We start from the raw sequence: 16351 nt of genomic DNA on the forward strand, positions 1-16351 counted from the left end.
TGATTTTAATTATCCCAAATATAATAAGTAAACATTAAAAGAATGTTATTTTGATTACGACTCTTTTAATTGATATTTATTTTAGAATAATTAAATAAGATTTTAAATAAACATTAAAGATTTTAATTCAGATTATAAGTCTTTAATGTATATTTAATTTAAATTAATTAAATATGTTTTTTTAATTCGAAATAACTTAAAATCCCTAATATGTTAGGACAACTTATATATTTAAATGAGGTAAGGTCTAGCAGCCGTTTACTTCAGCGGTTTTTCTCAAAAACGATTTGGGAAAGGAAAATTTTGCTCTCAATCGGGTAAACTAAGTAGAGGCCGAGACGTGTTTTCGTGGAGGTTTACAATTCGAACCGTTCGTGATCACCACTGGTTGCTGCTGTCTTTGCTATTTTTCAAAGAAACCATTGTAAATATTCGCATCCTTTCCTCCTGATTTCGGTTTTATGTACTTGGATCGCTGGTGAGACCGTCGCGTTTTTGTTTCCGCTACGCCGTGGGATGCACCGACGGTCCTAATAATAGTAACATCCTTCGAACCCTGGTTCGACCGTTCCTTGACATCCAACCATGAAAAGCAGTCCAAAAGAAGAATTCCGTATATCCTCAATGGCTAAAGTCGACCCTGAAAGACCGGTTCTTAATCTTTCAAAATGTTGAAAGCTTCCTTTGGTAAATGCTCTAAGCACTGCAGAAACCTTTGCAATGCCGGGTCTATTAGTATCTTGCTCGCATTTGTCATGTTGGAAAATGAGCTTTATGTCTTCAAAACTCGAACCATTAGTAGCCTTCATCTCATTTCGGAGCACGAAAGGGCCTAATTTGTCATGGATCTGGTTCTTATAGCTGTTGTTGTACTTGTAATTTGGAGCAGTACTTGCAAATTTTTCAAAAGAATGGTAAAGTATTTGACAGAATTCTCTAGCAGTAAACATCTGTACACCATCTTCCTTCAATTCATCTTGGAAAGGGAGTGGACCAAAAGTTATAGACCGGGTCAATTTTGAACTAAATTCGTATATCAAGTTGCAACTCAAATCAGGAGAGATTAATTTTATTGAAGTACTTGCAAATTTTTCAGAATTTCATTTCTCCTTGGGTACATTTAGAGGGGTTGAGAATTATGTGTAGTTTATGTATTGAATCAAAAAATGATAAAAAACTGTTTTTCCTTATCTTACTTAACTCGATAGGATTGATCTCTGTTTAGACTTTACACATTCGAGGTTGGTCCGCAAAACTTATGGTGTCTATAAAAAGTGCACCTACACATGCATTAGCCTAAGCTCTAAGAAAACCCACTGCATTGAGATTGAGTTCTTCGGGAGTTAATCTCTTGTTGCAATTGACCATAACTCACAAAAACCAGATGGTCACAATCTCTAATCACCTCCATATCATCAATTTCACGTCCTCCTTTGTTCATCACTTTACCACCAAATATCCCAAATTTCTTAGCACCAATCTCAAGCAATTCCTCAAAGTTCCCTGGAAGCAAAACAAGCTTCCCAATGGTCTCTCCCTTTTCAGGGCAACTAACCACCACTCTAGCTGAGTTAACTGCACTACCATCCTTCACACCCTTTGGTTGATGAACTGACAATACTAAATCTTTCTCCACATTTTGTTTAGCTGATATTATTCTGAACAGAGAGTTGTGGAAACTACTAGTCGTACGCCTCGGATGGGATCGACCTCTAGATGATCCATCTGTACCATCAGCGGTTGTTACGGTACTGATGATTGGCTTACTCGTAAACCTTCCAAGGAAGCTTGTCTCCTTCTTCTCTAGAATCGATTTGATAGGCAGTGTTTTCTTCTTTTTATTCGTTGATTCGAATATATTCTGTATTTCTTCATGCCCTTGCTGCTCAACTAGGTCCTTTGGTGTCCAGCCTTGGAAATCGGGTTTATCGATATTGGCACCTTGTTCCAATAGGAACTTCACTATTTCAATGTTGCCTTCGCATACTGCAACATGAAGAGCTGTGTAACCCTTGGAACTAGGAAGTGTGACATCTCCGCCGTAACAGATGATTTCTTTGAATAAGTTCAAGTTGTTCTGCTCGGCTGCGGTGCATGAAAACTTACCGACATCTCCGACATTGATGTTTGCCCCATTTTCCTTTAGCAAATTGGCTAATTTGTCATGGCCAACTACCATTGCCTCCTGATACATGCATCACAAGGCTCACATCAAAGGAAGAAGTAATAACTCTTCCAAATGATCCACTCGTCCAAGCTTTGGAAAAGAAGATCAGAACAGTGGCAGAGTTGAGACGACTTTTTGAATGGGATCCTGATCTTATTTGGTCAACATATCTTCTAGAGATACAACCGTCTGTCTCTTATCTTTCCAACGGTTCTTGAATCGTATCAATCCGATATCGGGAACTCAAGATATGGCCATTTTACTGAAGACGGTGCATGCAGAAAATCCTATACGGGATTAATACGGGATTTTGTAAATATTACGAATTTTCAATATTTTTATTGATTATTTGTAATATAACTTAATATATGATGATGCATTATCTTTTAGGATTATATTTATTATTTTATTAGGAATTAAGGTTGGGTTAAAATATTATCTTTAGTTATTATTATTTTATTAGGAATTAGTGTTAAGACATGTTTAGTTTATTATTATTTTATTCATTAGTTATTTAGGACCTTTAGAACTCAGCCCCTATATAAAGGAGGCTTCATTCTACTTTGTAAATAAGATTTCTTTGATTAATAATACAACGAGAGTTCATTTTTGCAAGTGCTGATTGCCTTGTGCCTTCGAAGCTTCTTCTCCTGGAGTTCTTTCAAGTTCTTGTGAGGGAGATTAATCTTCACACTCCAATTTGCCTTTTCATCGTGACTAGGAGGGTTGGTTAGAGCCATTTATCGTGTTTGCCTTTTCATTGCGACTAGGAGGGCTCGATAGGACACTTATCCATCTATTTTTCCACAAATCCATTCGTACCATCAATTATCTTTACCGTTCACCTTCATAAGGGAGATCTTTTGATTTCTTTATTATCTTATTTCATCTTTCATTTATTTATCTTTTGTTTATTTTATTCTAATCGTGTTGTCTTGATTCCAGCACATAAAAGAAACCATAAACAATCTTAGCGACTGCCGCCACCTTCCAATATTCATCACCTTTGTTCTTCATCGAGTCTAGAGCTTTCTAGGTTTGTTTCTTCAACAAGAGCAACGTTCATCAATCCACCACCACTTCCCTATCAATTGGTATCAGAGTTGGGCCAATTCTTGGAAAGAAGCAAACAATTTTGCTTGTTCTTGCACACAAAACCGTCAAGGTACCCCAACGGAGCTAGTTCAGAGAAGATTCATCGTTTTAGGTTCTTTTTATTTAATTTTAATTTATATTCAAATCCTTCTTGTTAGTTTGTTATTTTAAAAAAAAAAAACAAAAAAAGGCAAAAAAAAAGGTAAAAAAAGGCACAAAAAAAAAGCAAAAAAAGCCAAAATTTCAAAAAAAATGCAAACGAAGGTATTTAGGGCTGATTTTCTGCAGATATCATATCCATCTTAATTTTAATTTCCATTCCAAATTTCACTTCAATCATAGTTCATTAGAGCCTTCAAATACATCATTCAAGTTTTATCGGCAGATTCGGTCTAGAATATTGTCGAATTTCTTGAAAATTATACAGGAGAAATTTTGTGGTGAAAATTTCCAGATTGAAACGTCATATATTGGAGATAATTCACACAAAAAATCAGAATTTTTGGAGATCAAGAACAACTTCGAAAAAAGCAATCAAGAAAAACAGATTGTTTGAGGACTCACCGTTCAACAGAGTCTACTGGATAATACTGATAGTATTTGGTTCTGAAATTTTACAGGTGGTTGCTTGACGCATCGAAAGACATTCAAGAATTTTTCCAGAATTTTTGGACATCGGTAACCCCTTCAAAAATGTTGCTCAAGTTGATCCAGCGTTTTCTAGGTTTTCTGGTTTGGTCCCTTTTTCTTTGACTCTTAGTGCTTTAGGTTCTTTTGTTTTTTCCTTGTTATTGTTCTTTTACATTATCTAACACATTATATTCTTTGTGTTAGTAGGACTAAAGAGTTTGCATACTTCTTCCTTCTTTGCATTCTCGTTCTCTTGGAGTCTAACCTTTGTTTGGCCTCTTAGAGCTTTTAGGTTTTTCTTATCGCCTTTGCTAGTAATCAAACTCCGATACGAACTGTGGAAGACTACTTGGTAAAGTGAATTTTAAAGAGTACAAGATCGGCTTACTTGCCTCTCATTGTGTTACTTTCTTGGAGTGACTTGTGAGGTTTCTTGCTTTGTTGATTTTTCTTTCTTTTATTTTTATTTTACTTTAAAATTTTCTTTTGAGTGTTATGATTTCAGAATGGGCGACACTAACAACAAGACACTTACGGCTATCTTAGCCACACTTGCCCGACTCACGACTCAAGTTGAAAGATTTGATGAAATCGTGAGAGAACGACAAGAACCACAACTAGATCTACCAAACCAGAATCCAAGACCAAACAATGCTGAACTTTTGGTACTCGAGAAAGAACAACCACGTTTCCAAGCACCCAAACTCTTTACAAAACCAAAGTTCACGATCCCGTCTTTCAAAGGAGACAACGATCCAGACAGGTACATCGAATGGGAAAGAAAATTTGATCTCATGTTCGCATACCATGACTGCCCCCAAGCTAAACAAGTTCACCTCATCACCATACAATTTGAAGGATATGCTCGAACTTGGTGGATGCAAACAAGGAAAAAGATCCAGAACTTCCAAATTCCAACAATCACTTCTTGGACCGACCTCAAACAAACCATGAGGAACCGATTCCTACCGACACATTATACACGAGAAGTTAAACAACGACTACACCGACTTCGACAAGGTAGAAGTTCAGTTGAAGATTACTACAAGGAGATGCAGTCCTTACTCAATAGGGCTAACATAACCGAAAAAGAAGAAGTCACCATGTCAAGATTCGTCGTTGGCTTAAACTCAAACATCACTGATCTTCATGATCTACAAGGGTACGAAAACCTTGAAGATACACTAAAGAAAGCAATGACAATCGAAGCAAAAATCCAAAGGAGATCTCGAATCAGTGAACATTACCAAGGTACTTCATCCTCTTACCAAGGTAATCCTTCAAATCCTTCCTCATCTTCTACTCCATCTTCTCTGATAAAGCCAAGAGATGACAAACCTAACAAGGAGAAAGAACGACCAGCAAAGAATGACACACTTCCAGTCCCTAAAGATCAAATGATAATTTGTGAGGAGGTAGGGAAAGCAAAAAAAGAAAAAGCTGAGAAAGAGGCAAAAGAAAAAGAGGTCACTAATCACAAAAGCCAAAAGAATAATGACCCATGAGAGGTGAGTGAGCCTAATTGTGAGAAGAAAAGAGTGGCTCAAAATCTATGTGTGAGCACAAAAGAATTGAGAGAGAATATTCTTTACAAACAGCCTTCCATCCTTGTTCGCTTTAGAGAATCAATTGTTTCGATTTCTAACATTAACAAGGATTTGCCTAGTGTGTTTTCATATTTGTTACAGGCTTTTCGAGAAGAATTAGGTGATCCACCTGACAGATTACCACTGGAAAAAGGAAAACAACACCAAACCAATCTAATTCAAGGTTCCATCATACCTCGTCAAACATACAATCTCGAAGAAACCAAAGAGTTAGATTTGTTACAAAAAGGCTACATCCATGAAAGCCTTAGTCGTAACGTCATCTTAATGATGAAACATGACTTGAACAACTCCACATGATTTATAGTTCGTGCACAGGGAATCCATGTAAATGATGAGAAAGTAAAAGCAATACGAGACTGGCCCACACCATCTTCCATCGCCAAGAGTTGTCGAATAGTACTAGGTGACCCTCCTGACGGGTTACCACCTAAAAGCCCTAATCACTATGCCATACCAATGAAGAGTCACGATTTACGAGATTCCAAAGGTAAATATTTTATTACTCATTTTAATGACATTGTAACGTACTTCTTCTCATTCTTACAAGGTAAGGCTCGTGAAGTTGTCATCCATACTAAACACAACTCCTTTAAGTGCGTAACATACCGAGGTAAGCAAAACACAGTAGACGATACACTACCACGAAGGTATACTCTTACCTATCAAACTCATACTACTATTCTGAGATTTGAACATATCAAAGATGTATATCACGATAACTCGGATATTTCTGATATTTCTACCCATACATTTAAAAGTGCTTTTAATGAGCTTTATCTTGTATATGAGTTTCCTTGCCAACTAAACAGGTTATACAGTCCATAAATCTCCTCCTAGGAATCATTAATTCATGAACCACACTTAGGAGACTTAAGGGATTACGTTAACAAACCAGTTGACATGGTTTTTAAACACTCATTCTCGCCACACATGAATAAAACCATGGAGAAATTATCTGAAATAATCATACAGAAAGCCAACAGTGACCGGCGCCATGTTGAAATTCAACCAAAACATCAGATTACAAGACTTGTATGCAAAAGAGGATTTCAAGACTACAAGAAATCAGTTCCTACAAAGAATAAACCTCGACTAAAACGCATAAAGACACATCACATTGATCCTGGTAAATGTTTCACAAGTTTTTATTTCAACACATCTAATTCTCTTTCTTTTGGATTTTCAGATTCGAGGACGAATCCTTTTGAGGAGTGGGGGAATGATACATGCACCAGAGTCCATAATACATGCTTCTTTGGACTAATGTTTCTACTCGAACCTATTAGAAGAACAAAGTCTCGAAGATTCAAAGCATATCTATTCGGTAAGCATAATGTGAATGAATTATTAAACTATTCTAATTTTGCTCCCTTTAACGTTTCAGATTTGAGGTCGAATCTTTTTGAAGAAAGGGAGGATGATACATGCATCACATGGCTCACATCAAAGGAAGAAGTAATAACTCTTCCAAATGATCCACTCGTCCAAGCTTTGGAAAAGAAGATCAGAATAGTGGCAGACTTGAGACGACTTTTTGAATGGGATACTGATCTTATTTGGTCAAAATATCTTCTATAGATACAACCGTCTGTCTCTTATCTTTCCAACGGTTCTTGAATCATATCAATCCGATATCGGGAACTCAAGATATGGCCATTTTACTGAAGACGGTGCATGCAGAAAATCCTATACGGGATTAATACGGGATTTTGTAAATATTACGAATTTTCAATATTTTTATTGATTATTTGTAATATAACTTAATATATGATGATGCATTATCTTTTAGGATTAGATTTATTATTTTATTGGGAATTAAGGTTGGGTTAAAATATTATCTTTAGTTATTATTATTTTATTAGGAATTAGAGTTAAGACATGTTTAGTTTATTATTATTTTATTCATTAGTTATTTAGGACCTTTAGAACTCAGCCCCTATATAAAGGAGGCTTCATTATACTTTGTAAATAAGATTTCTTTGATTAATAATACAACGAGAGTTCATTTTTGCAAGTGTTGATTGCCTTGTGCCTTCGAAGCTTCTTCTCCTAGAGTTCTTTCAAGTTCTTGTGAGGGAGATTAATCTTCACACTCCAATTTGCCTTTTCATCGTGACTAGGAGGGTTGGTTAGAGCCATTTATCGTGTTTACCTTTTCATTACGACTAGGAGGGCTCGATAGGACACTTATCCATCTATTTTTCCACAAATCCATCCGTACCATCAATCATCTTTACCGTTCACCTTCATAAGGGAGATCTTTTGATTTCTTTATTATCTTATTTCATCTTTCATTTATTTATCTTTTGTTTATTTTATTCTAATCGTGTTGTCTTGATTCCAGCACATAAAAGAAACCATAAACAATCCTAGCGACTGCCGCCACCTTCCAATATTCATCACCTTTGTTCTTCATCGAGTCTAGAGCTTTCTAGGTTTGTTTCTTCAACAAGAGCAACGTTCATCAATCCGCCACCACTTCCCTATCACCTCCCATAGAGGTACACTTTCTTCTGAGTCTACAAAACATAGTAATGAGAAAAAAACAAGAAACTATAAGAATTGGCTCCAGGTAAACAAAGTTAAGATCAACTTCTTTAAGAAAAATTGGTAGGATTAATACCTTTACAATTAGGATCGGCACTGTAATCTAGTAAGAGAAAAACACAGTTTTCGCATCCTTTGGACGCAGCTATATGATGATTTTATCGAAAACAATCACAAAAAAGTACTTAAAAGATTAGCAGCACAGTCCTTTGAACTTTGGGGTCTTAACAAAACCAAAAGCTGAATTTCACAAACCTGAGGTGTTCGTCCATTGTTGTCAGACTCATTGGCATTGTGACCCTTTTTTAATAGCTGATGCAACAACAAGTCATCTCCCCCGAGTGCGGCAGAGCAAAGATTGAGAGGCAGATCCATTTGTCCGTGAGTGAGCATGTTCAGCGTCTCCGTTAAAACCTCTTCCAAAATTGGATCATCCATGCCTTTCAAATGCTGCTCCTAAAAGAATTCCATGATTAAAAGGATTGGATTACATTAGAAAAAGGACCATATTTTTGAAGCACAACATGCATACCTGGAGGAGATTATTCATGATTATGGTCCCATCTCCGACATTGGCCTGATCAATGTTAAGGAATGTAGTACGATTTAGTCGTAGTACTTGGCATAATCGTTCCGTACGAACTGTGAAGAGCTGCGGCCTATAACAAAGTACTCCAATCTCACCACAAAGATCACCTACTTTAGCCTCTCCAACAACCTAAAAAACGGATGGTGTTAACTCGGTTAGAGCTGATTCATGGTTACTGGATTTGATAAAACTAGTGTTTGACTGATACAACTTACATGATCTACACCAATTTTTCGAACCAATAGTTTCTGAGAAGCAAAGCAAAACATCAATGACCATTTTTAAGAGAAAGTTTAAAATGAAACCAGATACCAAAATTTCAGACAAGAAGAGAAAGAGTGTTCTATATTCTTACCACAACGACAGTTACAAGGATGTAGAAATCTGTAGGTGCTTCATTCTGTAGGAAGACATCTTCTCTTGGAGGAAAATACTCAACTTTCATTTTTGAGACCTTCAACATTTTGTTACAATTGGAGGAGATGAGCAAGATGAGAACGATGGTTGTGAAGAGAATGAAGAAATTGGGGAAGGAAGAAGCCTAGGGTTAGGGATTGAGGATGGAGAATTGGGAATTGAGGTGAGAGAAAGAAGGGAATTAGGGATTACAACTGAAGAAGAGAAAAAGATGCATTTACCCTATGAAGTGGAGCGTGTTGTTGAACCAGTTCAGAAGGAAGTAGATCCAGTGAGGTTCTTACCCAATTTGAATGGAAGCAGCCCATGTATGGTGGCCCAGTGGCCTGAAAAAGGAAGATATGATCAGTTTGTTATAACTGTTATGAATGTAATGCTAGCTGGCATATTTTTCAATATACGTTTTTTGCCCTGTAACTAAATAAGATTAGTTGAGAGGCATTTGATTCCTCAGATTATGAATGAAGTGTTTTTTCTTATTCTCTAAAATCCTTTCTTTTCTATTTCCTCGTTCTCACATTCTTTTCTAATTCTCTTGAACTATAACAATTTGGTATCGAGAGCCTCGGTTCTGGCAACAAAAAATTCAGTGGGCATGACAAAGAAGAATCAGAGTATGGAAACAGATTTATCTGGATTGCAAAAATAAATGGATGACTTAGTAGCTATGGTGAAAAAAGGATAAGATGAGACTAGTCCACCTAAATGGTGGGAGATTCAAGAAAACAGGATCACTACAATGGAGTCTAGGCTGACTGCAAACCAAGGATATGTGGAAGAGATCTTGAAGATTCTGACTGGTAGGAAGGAGGACCAAAATCAGCTGATAACCAGGTACAGACCCTTAATTCATCTAATATGAGTGGCAAACAACCTGTGAAGGTGACAGTGGTAAATGATAAGACTAGGTTTACTTATAAACCCGATGAACCTGGAATTCTTAAGTCTAAACCAACTGATTTTCATAGCTTTAAAAATGATAATCTAATGGGAGAGAATAGTGTTGTTAGAAATTATTTAGTGGCAGTAGAAGGGGATAAAAGAGGTACTGGGGGATCTTCTAATATGTCAGGGGTAATGTGGCATAGACAAAAAATTGAGCTGTCAATTTTTGAAGGAATTTATCCAAGGGGATGGCTACAAAAGTGTCTGAAGTAGTTTTCTCTTTGTAATATTGCTGATGAACAAAGAGTTGAGGTGGCCACAATGCATTTAGCAGGTAAGGCTGAAATTTAGTTTGATTGTTACATTATGCAAAAACATCATGTTACTTGGCATGAGTTTGAGGCAGACCTATGTCATAGGTTCAGTGATAGATTTTTTACTGGTATAGTAGAGGAGTTTATAAACTTAGTGCAAAGGGGGACTGTGGAGGAATATCAGGACAAATTTGAGGAATTACAACCACATATGTTACTTCAAAACCCTATACTAGGGGAAGAATTTTTTTGTTTCTCTGTTTATTAGTGGATTAAGGGAGGATATTAAAAATAGAGTCAAGGCCTTGATACCTAAGTCACTTTCTGAGGCATGTAGGCAAGCTAAGTTGTATGAGCTGTCTATAGAGTTTGAAAGCAAAAGATTGAGATCAGCCTTCAGAAGTTCATCCTATCCAAATCCTATATTTACTCCCAAGCCTAATCAACTACCAGTGCAACAGAAAAATTCAGCTAATCCATCACCAAAGCAGAATTTAATAGATTTCAGAAGACAAAACAATTTATGCTTTACATGTGGAGATAAATTTGTTCCAGGTCATAAATGTAAAGTGAAGCAATTGAACATGATGATGGAGGATGACACTATTTTACCCTCAGAAAGCTCACCAGCAGAATCTGTGCAAACAAGTATGCAAGAAGAAGAGAGCCTAGAAATATCAATGAATGCTATTAATGGATGTATTGGTCATAATACATTGAGGATACAAGGAACAATTCAAGGAAGACCACTGAGTATATTGATTGACAGTGGTAGTACCCACAGTTTTTAACACCTCAGTGGGCTGATGCTGGTAAATAGGTTAATACTCCCTATCCTTTGGCTATTACAGTAGCTAATGGACAACAACTTTACAGTTCAGCAAGGTGTAATGAGGTGGAATGGAAGATGCAAGGGCACTCTTTTATGCATGATTTTAGACTACTTCAGTTGGGGGGCAGTGATATGGTATTAGGTGTGGATTGGATGAAACTGTTCAGTCCAATTTTAATGGACTTCAATAATATGACATTAAGTTTTATGCATAAAGGGGAGCAAATTATTATACAAGGTCAGCAACAATCTCATTCTCTGCAGCATATTTCAGGAGCTACTCTATTGAAGATGACAGTTTCTGACTCACCTATTTTGGGACATGTAGTCCTATTTACTATGATGGAGGGGTCCAAGTCTGTTCCTACAACTATTCAATCTCTATTGGACCAATATCATTTGTGTTTTTACTGAGCCTACAGGTTTGCCACCAACAAGGAATCATGATCATGCTATTACCCTTAAATCTAAAGCGGCTCCTATCAATTTAAGACCTTATAGATTTCCACATAATCAAAAAGTGGAAGTGGAAAGACAGATTGCTAATATGCTCTCATCCTCTATTATTCAGCCAAGAAAAAGTCCATTTGCTTCTCCATGTCTTCTAATAAAAAATAAGGATGGTACTTGGAGGTTTTGTGTAGACTACAAGAAGTTAAACATCATGACAGTGAAAGATAAATTCCCAATTCCTGTGGTGAAGGATTTACTAGATGAGTTACATGGAGCATTATATTTTTCTAAAATTGATTTGAGGTCTGGTTATTGGCAAATCAAAATTAAACCTGAAGATATTTACAAGACATTATTCAGAACTCATCAAGGACACTATGAATTTAAGGTAATGCCCTTTGGGCTTACTAATGCCCCTGCTACGTTCCAAGCTCTAATGAATGAATTATTTAGTTCATTTCTTAGAAAATTTGTCTTGGTTTTTTTTGATGATATCCTAGTTTATAGTACCTCTATGGCAGATCATGTTGTTCATCTTCAATTAATTTTGGATATTTTGAAAACTAATCAATTGTTTGCCAAGAGGTCCAAATGCTTCTTTAGACAGACTCAAGTGGAATACTTGGGCCATATTATATCAACTTCTGGAGTATCTATTGACCCTTCTAAAGTTGCAGCTATAAAGGATTGGCCTGTGCCAAAATCTCTAAAATCATTGCGTGGATTTTTGGGATTAACAGGCTATTACAAATAATTTATTAAGGGTTATGATACAATTAGTAAACCCTTGACACAATTGCTCAAGAAGGACAACTTTAAGTGGACTAAGGAGGCTTTATTGGCTTTTGAGAAATTAAAGTATGCTATGTGCGAGGCCCCTGTTTTAGCATTACCAGACTTTAGTAAATGTTTTTATTTGGAGACAGATGCAAGTTTAGGGGGAATAGGGGCTGTATTATCTCAGGATGGGAGACATATTGCTTACCTTAGCAAGGCACTTAGTCCTAAACATGCTGCTCTTTCTATATATGAAAGGGAGTACCTTACTATCTTATTGGGAGCTTCTAAATGGAGACATTATTTAGAAGGTAGTCCTTTTTTTATCAAAACATACCATTAACCTCTTAAGTATTTATTGGAGCAGAAACTAACTACTGCTATTCAAAAGAAGGGCCTGACTAAACTGCTGGGATTGGATTACACTATTCAGTACAGGAAGGGAAAATCAAATGTAGTTGCTGATGCCTTTTCTAGACAGTGGGAAGATCAGGGTCAATGCTTATCTATGAGTACTACTTTGATCATTCCTAGTTGGGTGCAAGAGGTGGAAGAAACTTATAGAGAAGATAAATTGGTTGTTGAGTGGATATCTATTTTAACAGTTAATCCTAGTGTGGATCCTAGGTGGAAGTATTCTAAGGGCATCCTCAGATTTCAAAAATAGAGTTTATATTGGGGCTACTGGAACTCTAAGGTTACATATTATTCAAATATTACATGATTCACCCCATGATGGTCATTCTGGTATACATGCCACTTATCAGAGGATTAAGGCTTATTTTTACTGGCCTAGGTTGAAAGCTATGGTAATAGCTCATATCAGGGCTTGTTCAGTGTGTCAACAAACAAAGGTTGAGCATATTGCTAAGCCAGGACTCTTATAACCAATTCCTATTCCTCAACAAGCTTGGGAGGTCAAAACTATGGATTTTATAGAGGGTTTACCTATATCTTTGAGGAAAAACTGTATTTTGGTGGTAGTTGACAAGTTTACAAAATACAGTCATTTCCTAGCATTGTCATATCCCTATTCTGCTGTTGATATAGCCAAAGTATATTTGGACACTGTCTATAAACTTCATGGCCAGCCTAAAATGGCCATTTCTGACAGGGACAAAACATTCATTAGTCTCTTCTGGAGAGAACTAATAAAGCAGTTAGGGACTAAAACATTATTTAGCACTGCTTACCATCCAAAGACTGATGGTCAAACAAAAAGGGTGAATCAGTGTTTGGAATAATATTTAAGGGGCCTATGTTTTTTTCAACCAAAGCAGTGGGCTAAATGGTTGCCACATGCAGAATGGTGGTATAACACTACCTATCACACTGCCCTAAAGCTTACACCATTTCAAGCTTTATATGGTTATAGACCTCCTACTATGGTTTGGCAGACAGAAACTACAATGCAATTTGTTAGTGATTTAATGACTACCAGAGAGAATATTAGACTGTTGGTAAAGTGGCAGTTAGAGCAGGCAAGCAGCAGAATGAAACAACAATCAGACAAAAAGTGGACAGAGAGGGTATTTGCAGTGGGAGATAGTGTTTACCTGAAGTTGCAACCATATCGCCAAAATTCACTGGCCCTGCGAAAGAATTTAAAATTAGCAGCAAAATATTATGGTCCTTATACAATTCTTGAGAAAATTGGTGAAGTTGCGTATAAATTGGACTTACCCGATTCTTCTAGGCTGCATCCAGTTTTTCATGTCAGTCTCTTGAAGAAACATGGGGTGACTCAGGCAGTTCTTCAACTGAACCTCCTACAATGGAGATGATGGTCAGATTCGCGTTGAGCCATATAAGGTTTATGGGCAGAAGAATAATAAATAGACAGAACAAACTTGTATCTCAGTTGCTGGTGCGATGGAGAAACCTTGATGAAACTAGTGATTCATGGGAGGACTGTACTGTTCTCAGAGGATAGTTTCAGAGTTTGATCCTTGGGGACAAGGATCGATTCCATCTTGGGTATTGTTACAGTTGGAGGAGATGAGCGGGATAAGAATGATGGTGTGAAGAGAACGTGAATTGGGGAAGGGAAGCCTAGGGTTAGGGATTGAGGATGGAGAATTGGGAATTGAGGCGAGAGAGAAGAGAAGAAGAAGGTGAATTAGGGATACAACTGAAGAGAGGAAATGATGCATTTACCCTCTGAAGTGGAGTGTGTTGTTGAACCGGTTCAGAAAGAAGTGGATCCAGTGAGGTTCATACCCAAGTTGAATGGAAGCAGCCCATGCATGGTGGCCCAGTAACCTGAAAGAGGAAGATATGATCAGTTTGTTATAACTGTTATGAATGTAACGCCAGCTGGCATATTTTGCAATTTACATTTTTAACCCTGTAACTAAATAAGATTGGTTGAGAGGCATTTGATTCCTCAGATTATGAATGAAGTGTTTTTTCTTATTCTCTAAAATCCTTTCTTTTCTATTTCCTCATTCTCACATTCTTTTCTAATTCTCTTGAACTATAACACATTTATTTCCAAAGATATGTGTAAAAAGTTAACTCTTGATGTTGTAACCCCTCGGAATCAGTCCGGTACTTGAGACATAAATGTGCAAGCATCTGATCTTGTAGTCGAGATGGCAGTTGGTTTCTCTTAGCAAAGCTTGAAGCAGCTTGAATCGTATCCCTCTGAGAGTCCAAAAATAAGAAATATTATCAAATATGAACACAAGCTGGTGCGAGTGCAAACCAGATAAAGTATAAGAATTTACTCACGAATATTCTGGTTCTGCTAGTTCCATGGACAACCAAGTTTTTCATGTTTCCAATCAAATACGCAGTGAAACCGAGGTTGAAGAGCATGTAGAAAGTGTCGAATATCATCTCCTGAGTATTCACGGGATGCAAATTCCCATAGCCAACAGTAGTGAGTGTAGTGATAGACCAGTATATCGATGTCACGTACCGAATAGACAAGGTCTGTTCGTGGAAATTGTCTCCCATAGAATCTGAAAGCCATGTTCTTCCAGGATCATGATATTTTGCTGCAATGCGATAGTAGAAGTATCCAGCACAATGAACAGCAAAAAGTTCGGATGGTATGGTGGATATAATGTCTAGAACCAACCCAGGAAGTGCCATACTTCCAAGCAATCTCTTTGGGGTCATCGATGAGGAGATATATAGCTTTATCAAGGCATGTAACAAAGAAAGTGAGAATGATATCAAGGGCAAAGAATCCATTAACAATGTTGTCCGTAACAACGAGCGGTGTATCTGGTTTCTCGAGGAACCCGAATTCTAAGGGTGAAACCCAAGCAGTGTAGATGACCAGAAGAACCAGGAAAGTCTCCCATACCCTGCAAGGATCAATCTAATTATTCCTTTGAAATTTCTCAGGCACAAAGTAATGAGAAAACAACTCCAATTGGAACACGGATTCAATTTGAACAGGTGGAAGGAAAAAGGAAAGCCACTAAAGATATGGCCACATCAAAACTTAGATCACTGATCATTCTTTTCCGTAGAAAAAGCAAAAGAATATAATATTACAAGTAAAAGGCCAAAACAAAAGCTCACGAGATTGTTTTCCCAATACACACGCCTAGATAAAAGAAAGAGAAGCAATTATTACACATTCGATGACCTACACGAGAAACAAGCAAAAAAGAAAGTAAGGGCCGGGATTTGTTTCTATGGACCGAACATGTAACGACGATCATAAGGAGAAATGATATAGCTTCTGAGCTTGATTCTACGGATACTCCTTCCTCCAAGCGAAGGAAGTATCCCAGTGGATAGGCTGTACTGACTACTCTCTCTAAATGGTTGATTTATCTCTTCTTATTGCCCACACAGTACTGGTCGTCGAACCATCTCTCTCTCTCAACTTATTCTTCCTTTTAAAATGCTCTCTCTTCTTTCCTTCATGTAATACTAATATATATTAGCTCTGCCTCGAATGCCTTGCCTGTTTCCTTTCTTTTTCCCAACTTCATCCTAGTTGAAAATCTTTTGTATTTGTATTTAGTATTTTCATAAATCAAATTGAGTGTCTACAAATGATCCCAAAGGTGC

At 37.1% G+C, this 16351-nt stretch overlaps 1 pseudogene; it reads right to left on the reverse strand.

The window, feature by feature from the left end:
* Nucleotides 1-1244: 1244 nt before the first annotated feature.
* Nucleotides 1245-16150, reverse strand: LOC120197408 (annotated as a pseudogene).
* Nucleotides 16151-16351: the final 201 nt, after the last annotated feature.

The sequence above is a fragment of the Hibiscus syriacus genome, unplaced genomic scaffold (genome assembly GCF_006381635.1).
Source record: "Hibiscus syriacus cultivar Baekdansim isolate YM2019G1 unplaced genomic scaffold, ASM638163v2 tig00117048_pilon, whole genome shotgun sequence".
Lineage (NCBI taxonomy): Eukaryota > Viridiplantae > Streptophyta > Magnoliopsida > Malvales > Malvaceae > Hibiscus > Hibiscus syriacus.